Raw genomic sequence first — 20,332 nt, 5'->3', positions numbered from 1 at the left:
TGTAAAAAAATCTTAGGTCACCCGGGAGTGAATCTAAGCACTTGGGAGCTGTTTTTAAGGCAAAAAGGAGGGAGGGAGGGAGGGAAGGAAAGGAGAGGAAGGCCAAAGGAAGGGAGGAGGGAAGGCCAAAGGAAGGGAGGAGAGAAGGAAGGAGGGAAGGCCAAAGGAAGGGAGGAGAGAAGGAAGGAGAGAAGGAAGGAGGGAAGGCCAAAGGAAGGGAGGAGAGGAGGAAGGAGGGAAGGCCAAAGGAAGGGAGGAGAGAAGGATGGAGGGAAGGCCAAAATGAACCATCCAAGGTTAAAGTTGGCGCCAAACCGAACTTTTAGCAAAGTTCGACCCGAAATATGGCTCAACTGTTTTGGTTCACTCAACACTACCTACAAGGCTGCATTATATGGGCACTGCATAACACTTTTATTTGACACGATTATTTAGGCTTACTATTATTTCAATGGTTCTATGGCAGTAATACTTTTATTGTGGTTTTGACAAATAATTATTTATCCCAGGGCCTCCAAACACAATATATACATAGAACATTTGTCAAAAAGACATTCGTTCATCTAACATTATGGATCCTTTCTATTAACCTGTTCCACCGCTGCTATTTCTTACTACTTTCCTTCAGTCACTGAAAACTATAAACACTAATTTATTTGTGGTCTAACAGTTAATTTATGTAACAACATCTTGTGCATCTTGTCCCCTTATAATATATCCTATTATTTTATTTACCTTGGCATCCGCTTCCTGGCAATGGTTGCTAGAGTTCATTTTGCCATCCAGCTTCCATATTCATTTTAGGCTGCTTTCACATCTGCGTCGGGTGTTCCGTTTTCCTCCTCCATTTGGGGAGCAGGAAAGGGGAATCCCTTGGCCGAACAGATCCGTCTTATGAATCAAACAACGTCTAACAGACCCTATTGACTATAATGGGGTCCGTTTGCATTCCGCTCAGCTGTCCGGCATTTAACTAGGCAAAAACGAGCTGCATGCAAGACTTTTTCTTCCAGTAGTTCGTGCCGGATCTGCCACGGAACGGATGTAAAACTGGCCATACCCAGTGTTTAACCCTTTAATGTGTAGTGGTAAAATCTGTTCTCTAGTCTGAAGTACATAATCTTACATTCCTGTAAGATTTATATGAGCCAATACAATATAAAATTTTAGCAGCCATATATTTTCTCTACCCAGCGGGTTACGACAGTATGAGCATCAGCACTCACTTATACCTCTACGAAAAGAGTAAAAAAAGAACAGAATAAAATAAATTGCTTTTCTATGTTTTTTTGGAATAAAAAGCATTTCTATTCCCTAAGGATGACTTGTGAAGCCCGTGTTGCTGCCTCTTTCGTTAATAAGCTATTGATCTCTAGCCTCCCCACCCCCTCCAATCAGCTCATTAACATGAATAATACACTAGTCAGAATTGCTGACAAATTCCTCTTTTCCCTTATGTATTATTTGTGGAGATGACCTGATGGATGCGTTACCGCTTTTTAAACTGAAGTTCTGAATTTCTCTCATGCTGTCACAACGACAGAGGTCTAATTACATGAGACTGCCATGTGTGACAGTGAGGGACACATTACAACATAGTGTAGAATATTGCCAGTGCCTTTGATACATTTTGACAATGTCTATCAAGAGATCATTTAGTGCATGCAAATAACGAGGGGTTATATGGTGAAGCCTTTAGTGCAATCAATCAGATTCTTCTTTTTATAATAACTATTGTATTATAATTTGGTTGCCATTGGTGATGGCTATAAACATAATGCAATCTTATACAATCATCTGACTATGCAGCATTTCCTAAATTGCACATAGGGTTTGCCGGCTGTACTGGACCAGGAGTGTTGCAGAACGTACGGATGACCAAAAACTGTTCAGTGTTAGTTGAACATTCCCTATAGAATAACTAGTAATTATTAGGAAATTATAGTAGCAGTGTTTCTAGTGGCGCAATGCACCACACAGCTCTGCTACATGCACATCACACACACAGCACTGCTACATACATTGTTCATCCCATACAACTGGGATAAGAAGCAGCACAGCAGTGGAGATGAGGGACCTGTGATGACATCATCGTCATGCTCCATCCCTGCTCACATGACGGTGACGCTCATCCTGAGTGAATAACTTACATGCTCCACCCCTGATCACATGACGGTGACGCTCATCCTGAGTGAATAACTTACATGCTCCGCCGCTGATCACATGATAGTGATGTCATCAAAGCTCCTGCATTCTTGTGCAGATTATGGGCAGACTACAAACCCCCTTGCGGCTTTAGTTGCTATGGAATACTAACGAACACCTAGCCAGACAGCAGCAGTGTGTGTACAGGACATGTGATGATGTCACCGTCATGTGATCAGGTGCGGAGCATGTAACTCCCCCACTGGGGATGAAGGACCTTTAATGACGTCACCATCATGTGATCAGGGGCGGAGCATGTAAGTCACTCACAAACCCACTCACTACTCACTCACGCACAGACAGACAGGTCGTTATTAATAGTTTGTTGGTTAGTTATATTGACCTGTTCACTTGGTGTCTATCCAGTATTATAAAAAAAACCCTGTATTAAAACTATAACTAGTGAATAGCTGTGCAAAAGGCTTTATATAATAATGAAATCACTTTTATTGGACTACAACTCTCAGCATTCTATTTCGCCCTTTAGCTGGGCACAAGATTATATTTTTATCTTTGACAGACTTGTTGAGACCTTGTGTTACCAAAATTGCCATTTAAAACTGATACATGAAGTTATGACCACAGATTAGCACAATGTTCCCTGCCCCTGTATCACACTCACAGGGGCCCAGGAGCCTAAAGGTCCATTTACATACAACGATGATCGCTCAAAATTCGTTCAAACAAGCGAAAGTGAGTGATAAGTGTAACGTGTAAACGCAAAGCCATTGTGCCCTATTCACTCACTTCTCGTTTATCGCTGAGTTTCAGCCTGCATAAAAAATAGTCGTTAGTTCATTCGCTATTCATTAAGTTTAAATCAAATTCGTTCGGTTTTTCAAACGACTTGAGGGGAGGGGTGATGGTTTGCCCAGCTAAACACAATGACTCATGCGGTGGTAGACAATGGCTCTTTCTTCGCACTAATTAAAAACCTCCTGCCTAAAGATTCTTCACATAAACACATGCATCAACCTGAGCAAACAACATACACAGTGTTTACTTAGCTGATGAGGGAAATTGCGAGGACTTGAAACAATTATCTTTACGTGTAAACGCTCAGTATTTGAAAGAAAAAAAACGCTCATTGCGGGCCAGGGCCGTCTGAACAGGCGCACTAACGTTAGCTTTGTTCACACATTTTTACGGCGCCGGCGGGCAAACGTAAAAATGCCAACACATGTGTGAAAGAGTCCTAAGTGAATGAGAATGACTGAACAATCAGTAGTTAAACTGTACAATTAGTGAACGAGCCAACATGATATTCATGCTTGCATAAAACGAATGATAAGTGAACTAGTTATCATTGGTCAAGAGGGGCGTCGTCTCTCCTTAAGGAGAGCAACCAAAAAGTGTGAAGACACCTATGGAGTGAGTGGGTCGGGGGATGGCATTGCCTCCCCCTAGGAGAGCAGCCAGAAGGGGTATGAGAAGACACCTGAAAAGTGAGTGAGGAGACTTATAAGATCATGCACGCTCCTCTGGGTAATTTATGCAAATAAGGAAGATGGAACAATACCTCTGCAGCGCCACCTATCATTATCGTTCATTTTTGCTTCTCTAAACGATTTTTTCGAACAATAATTGTTCCGTTTAAAAGGGCCTTTAGGTCTTTTTGACACAAGCTTTTTAATAGTGTGATTTTTGCAAAACCTCAGTAAAAACCATGGCAACCATACCCCAGCATTAGCATAGGTCCAGACACTGAATTTTATGAGGCATTAAGGGTTTGTTCAGGAGTCGGAGAGCTGCAGACAATCTGCAGCATTTACAGTACAAGCAATGTATACAGAGAATACACTATGCATGAACGTAGCCTTACTGAACAACCCCTTTTAAATAGGACCCCCTGTGTGAAACTAATAAACAGAGATGCAGTTACCCCTCTGTAGTTGCCGAGATCCAGAGCTGCAGCCCGCTGCGGTGCCATATGATGTCATAGGAAATCATGTAACGGCTGCAGCATCACCGCCCATTCTCCTTGCATTGGCGCTCATATTTTGAGCGCCATGATGCCAGGAGTTTAAGAACGTGATCACCTGATTTTCTATGACATCATCTGACATGAACAAACCTGGGGCTGCAGCACTGGATCCCAGCGGATGCGGAGTGGTAGGGATATCTTTATTATTTTCCCACAGAGGTCCTATTGAACAGAGGTTGTCCAGTAACTGGATAGCCCCTTTAACCTTTCGCAATCCAATTTTGGATTTAGGGTTTCCCAGGGGGTAATCTTTCTCTTTCTGCCATTCTACAATGGCGCTTTCTGCTGGCTAGAGCCAGTACTGCAGTGTGGTACATGCTGGAGAGGCCCCCGACAACAGAGCGGCCAATAATATACAGTAAGAATACCCTGCCGGACGTCTTCAGGCATTGGAGCTGTACAGCCTTCAATCAGAATGTCTTCAAATGTCAGACAGTGGATTGGAAAGGGTTAATGCTTGATTACCCATTGACACTTTTCATGTGCATGACTGAGGGTGCGTTCACACGAGCGCGTATACGGCACGTTTTTGCGCCCAATCGTATATACGTGACCATCTGAGGCATTGGTTTCCAATGTATTCGTTCACACGGGCGATTTTACGGCGCGTAAAAATGGCAACCCACAAAAAACAGAACATACGCAACCGAAATACGTGCCAACGTATATTCGATGGCCGAAAAGATCGTTTGAAAAGTAGGAACAAACGATAATACGCTTTCTAGCTCTGGTCATGATCGTCGAAAAACGTTCTTTCCGGCGATTATACGATGCAGACGTGCGAACGTAAATACGCCTACGCTCGTGTGAACGCACCCTGAGAATGATAGAAACAACCAAGCAACAGTTTCCATCACTCCCCATCGTCTTAAATGGGGATTACCAGACACACGCACAGCAAAAGTGCAGCCATGTGCCAACAATTATGGAGGTCCAAGTGTCAGCCTCCCGCTGCCATTGTGCTTTAGTTGCACTGTGTACTAGGGGTGGGCGAGGGCATTAATTGTGCTGGATGCGGATAGATTAATTGAAAGCTAAATAGGCGCATTAATTGTACTGTGAATTATGCCATTAAATGAGTAGTGGCAGCATTAATTGGACACTAAATGGCATCATTACTGTAATTGATTAATAGTTGTCTAAGGAGTATTAATGGAGTACTGTATTGGGGTACTAAGCAGGCCTTGTATGGCAGTACAAACTGAGGGACAACTGGGATCCTCCACACTGAGCGACATTATCATCTCTTGGTGCTTTTTACACGTTCTGTACTGTATTATTTGGGATTGCTTTGTGCCATGATTTTGCAGTGCAGCCCGCTGAGTAGACATGTCCACGGGCAAAAGAAGAATTAAAATCCGCAGCGGATTTTAACTCTTCTCCCGCACGCGGATCCGCACCCCATAGGGATGCATTGACCACCTGCGGGGTAGATAAATACCCGCGGATGGTCAATAAAAGGGATTTTTTTAAAAATGGAGCATGAAAAAATCTGGACCATGCTCCATTTTCGTGCGGGTCTCCCGCGGGGAAGGCTCCCGCGGGCTTCTATTGCAGCCTATGGAAGCCATCCGGATCCGCGGGAGACCTAAAATAGGAATTTAAAAGAATTAACTCACCCGCAGCGGACCGGGAAGGTCTTCCCTTTCTCATGGCCGGATCTTTCTTGCTTCGGCTCGGCGGATGTGCCCGGCGCATGCGCGCGGCACGTCGGCAACGTGCCGCCGGCGTGACGAGTTCATCCGCTGGCCGAAAAAGAAGATCCGGCCGTGAGGAAGAGAAGACCCTCCCGGTCCGCTGCGGGTGAGTTAATTCTTTTAAATTCCGATTTTAAGCGCTCATGTCCGCGGGGCAGGAGGGACCCGCTGCAGATTCTACATGGAGAATCCGTAGCGGGCCTGATTTTCCCCGTGGACATAAGGCCTTAGACTATGATGGACCATAGTCAGGGGCGTAACTAAAGGCTCAGGGGCCCTGATGCAAAACGTGAGCTGGGCCCCCTCCTCTATCTGTATCTGTACCCGTACCCATACCTAAACCATGCTGCACAGAGACATAACTTGAAGCTCCTGGGCCCCAATGCAAAACCTGTAAGAGGGCCTCCAACTATAATGCTTTATTAATAGTATTGGAATCCCTATATGGAGAAGAGAGGCCTTATGGGCCCCCTAAGGCTCCTGGGCCTGGGTGCAACCGCATTCCCTGCACCCTCTATAGTTACGCCCCTGACCATAGTTTTAGGCCTCATTCACACCTGTGATGCGTTTTTATGCCGGCCGCATCGTACCTGAAAGTCACATCAATGAAGAATAGCTGCGATCGAGTCCCGAGCTTAATTAGTGTTTTCTCATCCATTCACACGCTGCAGCGCAGAATTCCGTCGGTCGGCAGAAATCCTTGGAATGACAACTAATGCTTAAATAACGGCAGCTGTCTTTTTTTCCGAGCGCCGGCTGCAGGTAAACTCCCTCCCCCTCTCTTTTTTTTGAGCTCCCATAGGATTCTATGGGAGCCTCTAGGTTTTTTCGGCAAAAGACAGGTCAAGACATATCTTTTGACATGGTGTGAATAATCGGCGACTAAAACGGTTTTCACACGCCCGAAAATCACCCATGTCAATAAATGCATTGAAATCCAATGCTTTATAATGGTTGCGATTTTCGGCCGACATTTTATCGCAGCTAATTTGCATATATAAACTCGCTCTTGTGAAGGAGGCCTTAGGTGTACCTGCTTAAAATTTTCTTGGATAAGGCTAGTTTAACACAAGCCTATGCGTGTTTGCTCCGTATTTTCACACATTGCGCGTTGCGTATTTGTGTGCGCAAGTTTTTTACTGTACGTTCTTGTGCAGGCAAATTTGCAACAATCCTCTCTTTCAGGATTTTAAAATTTTCTCTCTCCCTGCGCAGCTGTGCAGGAAAATAGAACATGGTGCATATTTTTTGCCCAATGGAATCGCGCACGCGCTTGTGAATGAACCCTAGGCACACAAGCAATAACTGCTGCAACAACTGTTGGGCACTTCAGCACCTCACAACCGTTCCGTGTAATAGGACCCTAAGGGGTACTGGACTTAGGAAGATTGCGAAACACTGATATAGAATATTTTTGTGTAATTAATACGTTGCGGAGGAACCTCTGGGCCCCCCAGGCACCAGGGCCTGGGTGCAACTACTATCTCCGCATCGCCTATAGCAACACCATTGTTTGAGGGAGCTGGCAGGCATATTGGTTACCATATTAAATCATCCTATATGACCTGTACTTGCAGATATGATTTTTAGTATATTGTTAAAAATATTAAGCAGCCAGACTCATCTTTTTAACAAACTGCCTCCACTCTGCGTCGGTCGCGGCACTGATGCCTCCACCCCGCGCCAGTTACAGCACTGATGCCTCCACCCCGCGCCGGTCACGGCACTGATGCCTCCATCCCACGCCAGTCACAGCACTGATGCCCCCACCCTGCGCCGGTCACTACACTGATGCCCCCACCCTGCGCCGGTCACTACACTGATGCCTCCACCCTGCACTGGTAACTGCACTGGTTGCCCATCCATTATAGGTGATGGCGATATTGTGATCTTGTGTAGCTACAAAGTAATGCGACTTTATAGTGCTCTTTTGCTGGGATTTTTTGTGGGGAAGGGGGACTTGAAATATAAGCCCTACCCAGAAAATAAACCCTTGCTGCATTAAAAAAAAAAACAATACATCACCTAAGAGGTGCTGTCCTCTCCTCTGCACTTCTCCTCTGCAGCTTCCAAACACTTGTTTCTAGTCTTCAGCCAGGATTTTCTGGTCTTAGGTTTCAAAAACCCCGCCTTCAGGAAACGCTGGTTCTGAAACACCAAGGCTCAGCCAATCAAAGCCAACGCTTCCTGGAGACGGGATTTTTGAAACCTCTGACCATGAAGCGCTGGTTAAAGACTAGAAACAAGTGTGTCGGAGCTGCGGAGAAGTACAGCAGAGCGGACAGCGCCTGTTAGGTGATGTATTGTTTGTTTTGGTCTTTTCAATGCAGCTGGGAGTTATTGTAGGGACAAACAATAGGACTTACTACTGTAAAGGTCGCACCACACCCAATCAAAAACGCGATTTTGTGTGTTGCGATGCAACAGAAAGGAAGGCTCCATAGGGAAACATGGGCTACAAAACATCGCAAATTGCGGTTGTATGGAGCATGCCACAATTTCTGTTTTCTCGCAATGAATCAGCCTACAAAAAAACGCTAATGTGAAGGAACCCGTTTTAAAGCATGGGCTTCACATACATGCGATTTGTAGCACTGCCGCATCACAAGAAAATCATGTGATTTTTTTTCCCCCGTATGAAAGTGGCCTAAAGGAGTTTTACAGCCATTTTGAAAATGTCAGTCTTCGCTGTCAAAGACAGCTGTCCCTGTTTTGCTAGCCTCTGTTTACTGGAAATCGTCCCGGAAAACCCTTTTAATCCCCTCCATAATCTGAATTTTTCCACTCCTGTACCCAAAACTTTTCCCATGCTGCACCAGTTCTCTGGAGTGCGCTGCCCAGACAATCATGTGAATCCGCAATACCAACAGTTTTAAGCCTACCCTAAAAACACATCTCTTTAGGAAAGCCTATTACATTCCTTAATCTAACTTTTCTCCATTTACCCCTCTTCTGTATTTTCCCTCAAAGCCTGATCCCTTCATCCCACTGTATCCCCCACATTGAGTGGACCCTAATACAATTTATATCTGTGTATCTGTAAGATGATACACTAAAAGGTTAAAATGTTGCCATAGAGATGGACTGCGAATAGCCTAAGTCAGTCAAAGTGGATACTCCTATGCAACATACTGTAAGTGAGGTTAGCCTCAATCTGATAATAGGAGTGCACACTGAAGAAAGGGTTAAATAGTGTCAGCAGGCCTGTTATAGGAGATAGGGTGCATATTGTGGACACAAATAACATACAAGTTTCTGATGGCCAAACCCGGGTTATGGAATGTGTTATTTAAAGGGATATTATTCATGAATATGGGAGCCAGCTTTTTTGAGTGACTGTATTGGAATGTTAACCCTTAAAGGGGTTTTGTCATTAAAAAAAAAATTATCTAAAAGTACCTATCCCTTCCCTGTCTGTCTCCTTATCACATCTTCTCCTGGTTGAGCTTCTCCAGTGCCCCAGGTCAGCTCACTGCAGGCTGGGACCAGCTTGTTATGAAGGCTGCTTTATCACAAACTCCTTCCTGCTGGGTCAGTGAGGGTCACATCCCTGTGCTGTAGCTTCACTGCCTAGGAAGGAATTGTAATCTATTTCAGAGACAGCTGGCATGAGCAATCTCTGAAGAAGATAGGCAGTCCTCCTGCTGGCCTGTGAGCTGTGACATAATGTACATTGGAAGACTGCCAACTAAATGTACATAACCTCACAGGAAGGAGAAGAATCAGGCAGCTGAAGGTGAAGTGACCCCCTGGACTGCAGGAGACAGGAGAAGATAAGGGAGGTGAAGATCTGGTAAGTAGACTGATGGGGGAGGAATAGATAAGTATAGCATTTTTCTTTTTTAGTGACAGAACCCCTTTAAGGGGAAACTGTGTCATTGTGCCATGTATTCCATAACCGGATGTTGTGTGAAACAGTGCTGATATGTTATTGATATTGTTCTTCCGGAATTATTTCATATGGTGCACAAAGTATTATCCTTAGCATGTAGTTAGTGACAGGTGATTCTAAGTAAAAAGGTATAATCGTGTGACCATTATTACTACACTATTATTGTTGATTTTTAGTTCTACGTTTATCAATAAATATTGTACACTTTGGTTACTCCATCTGTTGCATCATAACCTGAATCCTGCATTGTACCACTTCCCCATGACACATACACAGATACAGGCTGGTAACGGCTCATACAGCTTTATGTATATTACCCTATTTAGTTAAAAATGGCTGGACCACTGTACAGAACAAACATGTTTACTTCTTGTATCGCCTTATTGTTCGTCATTCAGTTTTGTGCAGGCATAAGAATCAAACGACAATCAGCCTGTGTAGACACAGTCCATCTATGAACAACTGCCTGTTTACTGTGACTGGAGGAGGGCGTCCGGAAGAGATCTCTGGTCTGCTCCGCCTCCATTCACTGACCGGTCATTGCTCCTATGTAGTGCTGAGCGATTATTTAAATAATCGAGTCAGAAGTGACCGATCCAATTATAAAAAATAATTGTGAATCAACGCTCTTCTTTCCGATTTCCATTAAAATTTAATAGGAGTAAAAATCGGCTTCTGTAATTTGGCCTCTAAAGCCTTCCTTTAACAGCAGTGGAGGTGCTGCTGCCTTGCAGTAGTAGGGTCCCAGGTTCAAATCCCCTTCAAGGTCAGATTCAAACCTAGAACTCCAGCACTAAAAGGCAGCAGTGCTAAGCCAACACACCTGTCCTTTCACCACAGAGAGACAATATTTTGGCAATTTTTTGCTAAAAATTGGATAAGGATGACCCAATCTGATTTAGCAAAAATTACGAAGAGCAACACTACTCCTGTGTGAAAGGACCGTTAATCCATCATCTGATAATCTAAAAGGTTTGTTATGGTACTTGAATTAGGCCGGTTTCATGTGCTTCAGAACCTTCGGCTGGAGATCCTGTCTCAGATCCGGCTGAAAATAAGGCCTCTTTCGCACGGCTGGCCGATATACGCTATGATCTGATGCATTGGATTCCAATTCACAGATCACATGGCTGTATTCCCATGGCGTGAAAGTGCCCAGCTGGGCCAATATAGCGCCGACTGCTTTCATGCCGGCCTGCAAGGATAGTCCTGGAACTATCTTTTGGGATGGAATACATCGGCCGCTGCATGGGCTCCTATGGGAGCCAATGACAGCAGCCAGGGAAGGGAGGTGGGAGGAAATTTAGCAGTGTGACTGCTAAACTCCCTCCTTCTTCTCTCCTCCACTCCAGGATGGGGAGGGGTAGAGCTTAGCTCCGCCCCATCCCTCCCATTGCTAGCTGCAGACAAGGGGCAGGAAGAGGGTGGGAGCTTAGCTCTGCCCCCATCCAGCCCCCTCCCATTGCGCACAGCCGGACAGAAGGAGAGAGGAGGTGAGCTGGCGAGGGGGAGGCCCATGGCCTCAGTGTGTATGCGCCGGTGCATACAGCTGTCTGCACGGGCGCACAAATGTTAGATTTGTGCACCCTTTCACGAGTTTTTACGGCGCCGGCGGGCGCACGTAAAAATGCCTTCGGCCACGTGAAAAAGCCCCCACGGAACAAAAAGCACTACATGCAGCGCATTTTCTTCTGCCCAAAAGCCGGGCAGAAAGCAGGCAGACCCCATTAAGGGCAATAGGGTCGCTCCCAAAATGGAGCAGGAAAGTGGAATCCCTGTCACAGATGTTACACCAGCCTTAATATTGTGAAATTTCGCAAGACCAGAATCAGGAGCAGATAGAACCAATGTGAAAATTCCTCTGATTAAATAGTTCTAGCAGCATTTTGCTGTAATTTTCGCTTGCGCTGTTTTCCTGAAGGTTCTCTATTATCCAATCATAGCAATTACCACTACTAAGGGAAAATTCTATCTGGTTTTAATGCCTGGTTGTAATTGCTGCTCTGCAACCTGTAAGGGCATGGCTGCACTGGAGTGGCTGGGTAATGACAAGGCAGCTTTTACAGCACTTACCTCATGGGTTTGACCCCAATAGCTGCACAGCACCCCAACCTCCGATGAGTCACTACACCCTAAATGAGGGGCAAACTGTGGCTAGTAGATTATTTGTCAGTCGCGACAAAAACTGCACACCGTTCTGTGGGGATTAACCGCAGAGCTGGAGAACATCTTTTTAATGAATGTTCTAATTGGAGGTTTATTGCCATTCCTTATGATTAATACAAGAGAACTGAAAGGTACAATTTAAACGAGCCCTAAACTCGACCACATTCCTCAGTTGTATGAAAGCATCCTGGTAATGTCCTCATATTCTGTAACTTAAAAAATATATATATATTTTAGAATTTGGGTAAAATAGAATCATATAGCGAGCAATTTTAGCATCCTTCATTTATTCATTAGTGCACTGCTTATATGTATACCTTTCAGTGAGCACCTTCCTCTCTGGCTGCTTAATTATCTGAATGGGCCTCATGCAATACTGCTTTTCACCTGCAGTGGCCGCTATATGATGAATGTGCACCTGCCTGTTGCTGTATTCACCAGGATCCTGCAGTGATTGGCTGATCACCAGCAAGTCCCATTTTATAAATTGGATTATTCTGATAGGACATCCCCTTTAAGTATAAAACTTTAGGCAATGCTTGCCTGATATTGAATTTTCTTTACTATGGATTGCATTTTATCATTGCGCCATTAGAACACAACTTAATCAGTGACTACAACTAAGGTTCCATTAACATCTCATTTTCGGCTTCCATCCAGGGGTCCCGGCAGAGTGTCTGTTTAAAGTCCCAAACAACCTGCTGGTCTCTGTTTCAATAGTTTTCTCTAATGGCAGAGAGAAGTTTTGTGAAGGGTCCGTCCAGAGGTTCAAATTTTGGGATTTTAAATGGACACCATGATGGGATTTCTGGATGAAGCCGAAAAAGTGATGTGAATTGTGCCTTTGGGCTCTTTCCCACGAGCATAAGCGTTTTTATGTACACGTGAATCCAACGTTTGTGCGCCCTTTCAGGCGGCACGGGCCCCAGCACATATACGCCGAGGCGGCAATGCCATTGCCTCCCCTTCTCATCCCCTCGCCGGCTCACCTCCTCTCTCCTTCCCTCTGGGTGTTAGCAATGAGAGTGGGCGGGATGGGGGCAGAGTTAAGCACCCGCCCCTCCCCACCCCTTGTCTGCAGCCAGAAATGGGAGCGCCCCCGCCCATTTCAAACAGCCGGAGGGGAGAGGAGTAGAAAAGGGGGAGGGAGTTTAGCAGTAACGCTGCTAAACTCCCTCCCACCTCCCTTTTCTGGTCGCTGTCATAGGCTCCCATAGGAGTCTATGCAGCAGCCGATGTATTCCGGGCACAAAGATAGTTCCAGGACTATCTGTGCTGCTTGCCGTAAAAGCGCCTGGCGCAAACGTTAGATTTGTGCGCCTGTTCACGCTTTTTTACGGCGTGAAAGGGCCCTCATTTACACAGGAGTTATATCGTGGCTAATTTAGCTGCGCAAAAAATTGCGGTCATCTGAAGCACGGGTTTCCAACGTATTTATTCAGATGAGCCATTTTGGAGGTTTTTTTGCACGGAAAAATATCTGAAAGATTTAGCACATAAGCGCTTGATTTCAGCGACTGAATTTTCTTTCTGCGGAAAAATATTGGCCTTGCCCTATCTTTGGACCGAACAACACTGGAGGCTCCAAAGACTCATATGGGAGTCTATGGGAGGCGTCAGAAAAGGGTGGGAGTTTAGCAGCAGCTAGTGCTGACAGGTGCCTCTAGTTGAGGCATTTAAAAGTGATTTAATAGTAGTTCTGCCGACCGAGGGATTTTGGCGCTGTGGTGTAATTACCATGCAAGACGCCGCAGCCAGCCCTGTGAATGGACGATAAAATTGTGAATAATGGCCACGACTTGGTCACAGCTATTCTTTGTTCATGTGATTTTAATGCTGCGAGCTGCCAAGCATAAAATTGCAACGCCCATGTGAAAGAGGTCTAAAGCCACCTATACACGACCGGGTCCGTGTCTGCATGCGGGATCCTGCAGCAGAATTCAACCTGCTGACCGGCCGGTGACTGTCTGCATTCTTCTTTCCTGTACTATGGGTGTGCCGGCCGACGCACATGCGCAGTACAGATAATGCCGCACCGTCGCTAGGTGATAACGCGGATCCCGCAACCTTTTTGCAATGATGATTGCGGAAGGGCCACGGGTCGGACGTCTTCTATTGACTTCAATGAAAGCTGCCCGCGCGGAATCTGCCTTAAAATGGAGCATGCTGCGATTTTGTCCCCCCCCCCACCACCACCACCACCACCGCCACCGTGAGCGGAAAATCGCAATTGATTTCCGCTTGTGGGCAGAAAAAAGCTTTTTTACATAACATGCTATGGCAGGTATTTGCTGGGGAACCCGGAGGCGGACGCAATGCAAATCCAGCCGTGTGCAGGCATTCACATAAAGATCACAGTTTTGCAAGTGTAACAACAGTTCGAATTTCTCAGATTGATCTTGCACTCGCCAGTCTAAATGCATATATATATATATATATATATATATATATATATATATATATATATATATATATATATATATATTAATGCTCTAAAGTGAAATGGGTTGTTTCATCATAGACAGCCCTTATTCATATGGCAGCTGCCACACAAATCAACTGATCACTGTGGTTCTCATTTTGTGCCAACCCAAGTGGAAGCTAGCCAGACATTACATGGCATCTATTCAGATAAATGGCTATCCATGGAACAAATGGACAGCTTGAGTCTACCTCTCCTATAGAGCCAGGAGGGTGACAAGTACGAGACGTCTGTATGCCCTAATAAGGAGAATGGACGGTAATCAACATGATAGAGACTAGGTATGCAAGAAATGTACAGGGTGATTCAAAAGACAGGACCACCTGGAATATCTTCTCACTGACGAGTAAGAAATGTTGTAGAACACTTAGATGGGGGGATGCTTTTTGGCACTAGGATGGTGCCTAGAAGCCATGTTGATGAGAGCCATCTTGGATTCAGCCCAAGAAACTTCACTGGAAAAGAAGGTCATGGGATACATGATTTAAGGGTAGAATTTGATTAGAAATTGATAGGTGCCAAGATTTCAATACTTACAACCATTTTTGAGTCATGGCTAATATCATGTTGAGTATTAATAAAGTCGATATGTTGAATTATGTGGTATGGCAAACACTAATTGCATGTCTTCTCAGGAAGATGCCATAACAATCCAGGACAAAATTAAGATCATGTTGATGATTGATAATAGAAGTTCACATGAGGTGGTCAAGGCACTCCATCAAGAACACCCAGGAAGACAGCTGGTGAGTGCATGAACTGTCAGGAAACTGATTCAGAAGTTGAGGGAAACTGCTAGTGACGAGAACTGGTTGTCCTAACAGTGTCTCCGATCCCTAGATATTGACAGATGTGCTAGCTATTTTTATGAAAAGTCCCCAGAAAAGCACCAGTAGACTGGCATTGGAGTGTGGTGTGAGTCAACCAACTGTGTGTCTTGAAGATCCTTACTACAAGTGGCTTCCATACATTGTTATGTGATAACAAGATGAAGGATCCTTACAACAGCTGGTTGACTCACAGCAGCAATTGACCAGTTCCCGATTTTCTCAAACAGTTCTCGAAAGACCAGTTCTCGGTTTCTCCTGGTCACTACCTGTTGCCCTGAACTTCTGAATCCATTTCCTGTGCACAGTTGGTGCACTCACTGGCTTGATTGAAAGCCTCGGCCAGCTCACGTGAACTTCTGTTACCGACCATCAGGATGATCTCAATTCTGTCCTGGATTGCTAACTGGCATTTTCTGGTACCTGGAAAGACATGCAATTAGTGTTTTCCATACCACATAATTCATCTTAATCACGTTATTAATATTCAGCATGATGTCATCTTTAATTCAAAAATGGTTGATGGAAATGACTACATCTATCAATTTCTGATGATATTCTACCTTAAATCATGTATCTCGTGACCTCCTTTCAAATTGAAGTTTCTTGGGCTGGATCCAAGATGGCCGCCACCAAGTTAGCCAACAGGCACCACTATAGTGCCAAAAAAATTTCCTCCATCCATCTAAGTATTCTAGAACATTTCTTACTTGTATCTCTTTTCATTCAGAAGGTATTACAGTTGTCCCTGACTCTTGAATCGCCCTGTAGTATGACTGCGGGATCAGACTACACAGGGTTTGTTTGTAGTCTCTAACCATGTAGACACGCTGCTGAGCAAATGTATAAATTAAAACCTTTTAATCAAAACTATTTGCAAAGTTACTTCATTTTTTATTTTACAGGATGTGGGGCGATCAAAACGGTTATGAAGGCGAAAAGAGCCTTTAGTTGCATAGGGGGTGCCAAGGTTTTGCCAAGGTGGCACAGACCCTTGCTAATCAAATATGGCTGACTTCAGGGATCAGTCTTGCACAACCTGGATTTTCATCAAAAATGTCAGACCGCACAGACATGAGAACTACATGACTTAGGAAGTAGGATAGGCAATTACGAAGTCTTCAAATCTGCGGCACAGTATTGTGGCTAATCTTCGGTGATTGCAGTCTTTACACTGACAATGGTTCATGGACGATCCGTCGTCAGGGGTAATGTTGTTTTGCATTATTTTTGATCATAAAGTATATTAAAGCAAGCAGAGCTTTGCAGCGCCCGGCAGACGCACATCACCCAACCTCCTGCTCCATTATGTTCAATTGGAAAACCCAATCTTTTCTTCCCGTAGATACAACTTATGCATTAAAGTGCTCAGCATCACTTATCATACAAAATAACTCGCTGTTCTCCATTAATCCACAATGCATAAACCGAGCTGACAAAAATCTTCTATGAATCGCTTAATATTCCACTCTGTTCAGCTGCTTTTGGTCTCCTACACAGGTAACAGCTATATCCATTGTAATGTCCATAGAGGATGCCACTCAACTTCCCATAGACACACAATGACATATAAATCAGCATTTTCTTGAAATCCCATTCTCTCCTGCTATGTCAGTTTTCACTGCCGTTTTGGCATTCTATTCCTCAACAAGGAAAATCAGGAGGAATAGAGCTACAGTTCGCACTCAGAAACTAGAGTGTTTGATATTGTGTTACACAGTACAATACAATTATTGGAGGACAAAGAGAAAAAACGAAGTCAAATATATAAAAAACGACACAAAGCAATGCTGCTTTTTTTTGCTGCAAACTATAGGGATTTCTACAATACATCTCAGGGTCAATAAATATCTAAAAAGTTTAGCAACTTTGTAAATACATTGTGTTACTTATCTTGTATTGATCCTGAGTTATAGTCTGTATTATACTCCAGAGCTGCATTCACAATTCTGCAAACTGCAGAGCTAAGATCTCCCAGCAAACCTTGCTGGTTCAGTGTTTGCACAGAGCTGCCTCTGATGATCTGTGTTGTGAGAAATGCCATGTTTATATCAAGCAGTTTACAGTAATTCTATGCAGGAAAAACTCATTACCTCCTGTAAAATAAGAGCTCAGCTAATAGGAGTATACCTGTCAAAAATCTTGCTCACAATTTCATATAACAGCCCTCGAAACAGCGAGTGCAGCTCTGGAGTATAATAAAGGATGTAATTCATGATCACTACAGGATAAGTAATGTAAAATATCTACTCCCTCAGCAGAATAGTGAGTGCAGCTCTGGAGTATAATACAGAATGTAACTCAGAATCGAAACTAGATAAGTAATGTATGTACACAATGACTCCACTAGCAGAATAGTGAGTGCAGCTCTGGAGTATAACACAGGATGTAACTCAGGATCAGTAAAGGATACGTAATGTAATGTATGTATACAGTGAATCCACCAGCAGAATAGTGAATGCAGCTCTAGAGTATAATGCAAGATGGAACTCAAGATCAGTACAGGATACATATATATATATATATATATATATATATATATATATATATATACAGATGCAGGAGAATTTAACTTGTCTGTGATAACTTTCTGCAACAAGTTATCTTATCTTAAGCCATTAAAACCCAATTGTTCCCTTATATTAACAGTGCAATAGCCATTGTATAATAATTGTAAGAGTAAACAAACTGACACAGAAAGTTATAATGTTTTAAAGGTCATCCTAAACTTTGATGCATCTGTACTATATGTTCACCAGCAGAATAGTGAGTACAGCTCTGGAGTATAATACAAAATGCAACTTTGAACTGACACTAGATAAGTAATAAAGTTTATGTACACAGTGACTACCAGCAGAATTGTGTTTGCAGCTCTGGCGTATAATATAGAATGCAACTTAGGATCAATAGAAACTAAGTAATACAATTTGTGTACACAATGGCTCAACCAGCAGAATTGTGAATGCAGCTCTGGAGTATGCTACAGGCTGCAACTCAGGATTAGTATCGGATAACTAATGTATGTGCAGAGACTCTACTAGCAGAATTGTGAATGCAGCTCTAGAGTATAATACAGGCTGCAACGTGAGACCAGTACAATATAAATGAAATGCAATGTAAGTTCCTCAACTTTCTTTGCTATGAGCTATGGTTGTGCTTGCAGGTTGGCATAGCCAGCAAGGCTGACTTTATAATAATGCAATTGCCCAATGAGTTCCTTATGTAATATGTTCTATAACAATTATTATACCCAATAGATGAAATATAAAGGGATGTATTGGAGATACCACCTCAAGCAAGAGTATGACAGCCATGATATTAGAGCAAGCAGACATTTTGCTCAACTGAAGACCTCAGCTGAGGTCAACAGAAGATTGAATGGATTTGGATGTTATACATTGCTTTAATCAAACCAGCAATACATCTTATTTTATGTCAGCATATATGACATGTAGGCAGCACAAATCCATCTCCATCTGCTTGCTGCATTTTGAGAGTTCCTATGAGAATGCACTCATGTAGTGCCATGTGTGCAGGTCAGGAAGGATGCACTTCCCTCCATAGGAGATTGTATAGGTAGGTAACAGGCTGCACAGTACATATATATATAGCTTACTTTCTGTACACTCAAGATGCTACACAAAAGTGCAAACAGTGGTGCTAATAGTCATGTCAATGTGCCAGTCACTGCGCAAGAATGTGTACAAAAGCAGATGGCTGCATCGTATTGTATATACAAATAGGACGTGTATACTGTAGGTAAATATGCACACACATTGCAACATATATACAAACAGATAGGTTAAAGAATAATAACACACTCCCATGTATAACAATGTATATGTATGTATCAACTGCATCTCAACAGAACCACAACATAGTACATGTAATACACCTGTGTGTATGTGTAGAAAAAGGCATGAACATACAGTACAAAAGTCAAGGCTAATCTAGGCACACGTATAGATTAGCTCTACTCATGTACACCCATATATATATGTTATACACACACTTTATTAGGGTCCCTCCAGCCTGGCATCATGATGGCTCATCAAGTGGCAGTGTAACCCCTAAGATGCCTCAGTATGGCACTCGTACTGTTATCCAAAGACCAGGCCTAAGTAATAAAGATTGTTGGGGAGCTGCTTGAGAAATAGAAAACTACCCCCCCCCCCCAATCCCACCCCCCACCCCCCACCACTGATATCATTTTCATTAATTTTCAGGGCCCGCTACAGTGTGCAATAAATAGTGAAGGGTGTTGGAAAATTGTATACAACATTTACAGCTGCACTCCCTCCTTCTTTTACCCTTTGTCTACGGACCCAAATCTGTGATGCTCAACGTTTCCCCTGCACCGCCATTTTTAAAAGACCCCCCCCCAATCAATTTTCATAGCACCTTTTTTGCCCACTCAAACATGAATGAACAGCCCTCTTTCCCTATTTTCCAACCTCCCCCATGGAAGGAGTAGAAAGATGCACTCACAGATAGATGAGGATGCAGCCAGAGCAGTGCAGGATAGGGAGCCCTCTCCTCTCTGTTCCTTGGTTCCTCAGTAGCTCACACCGAGGGATGCAGGGAAGCTGGAGGGAAATACGATGTGGACAGAGGAAGGGGTGGATCACACTCCTTTCCAAGACCCCCCCAAGGCAAACCACAAGGAATCTATTCCCTCTTCTACACAATTCTGCTCTCCCTCCTCAATTCCTTCTTCATCTCCTGGAGACAGCGTGTAGAGGGGGGGGGGGATTCCGCCTCATCTGCAGGGGGGCAATCACGTCCTTTTTTGTGGGGGGAGAGAAAACAGCTGACACTCTATCCCCCCAGCCAGCCGATGCAAGACACGGGTAATGTCATTAAGGCACAGAGTCCCATAGGAGAGAGGGCTTCCGCTGACGTGACGGTACCAAAAAGAGAGACTAAACAAATCTTGAAGCCCCCCTTAGACTTAGCCGGTGATCACAAAAATCCCCCGGTGATGGCAGAGATTTGGGAGAATAAGGTTAGAAGTCTAAAACAGGGGAATTGACAAGAGGCCATGCTGATACCCACCCAGCTAAGAAAGAGTCCTGACAG

At 44.0% G+C, this 20,332-nt stretch overlaps 1 protein-coding gene across 1 annotated transcript in view; it reads right to left on the bottom strand.

Annotated features, from left to right (window-relative positions):
- Positions 1-19,965, bottom strand: part of GRIK5 (glutamate ionotropic receptor kainate type subunit 5) — a 344,216-nt gene extending 324,251 nt beyond the window's left edge. The window contains exon 1 of the mRNA XM_066607146.1: positions 19,742-19,965. The gene's annotated coding sequence lies outside the window, so the exon portion shown is untranslated. The remainder of the gene's footprint in view (positions 1-19,741) is intronic.
- Positions 19,966-20,332: the final 367 nt, after the last annotated feature.

The sequence above is a fragment of the Eleutherodactylus coqui genome, chromosome 6 (assembly GCF_035609145.1).
Source record: "Eleutherodactylus coqui strain aEleCoq1 chromosome 6, aEleCoq1.hap1, whole genome shotgun sequence".
In the NCBI taxonomy this organism is placed as follows: domain Eukaryota; kingdom Metazoa; phylum Chordata; class Amphibia; order Anura; family Eleutherodactylidae; genus Eleutherodactylus; species Eleutherodactylus coqui.
This window is presented reverse-complemented; position numbering and strand designations above follow the sequence as displayed.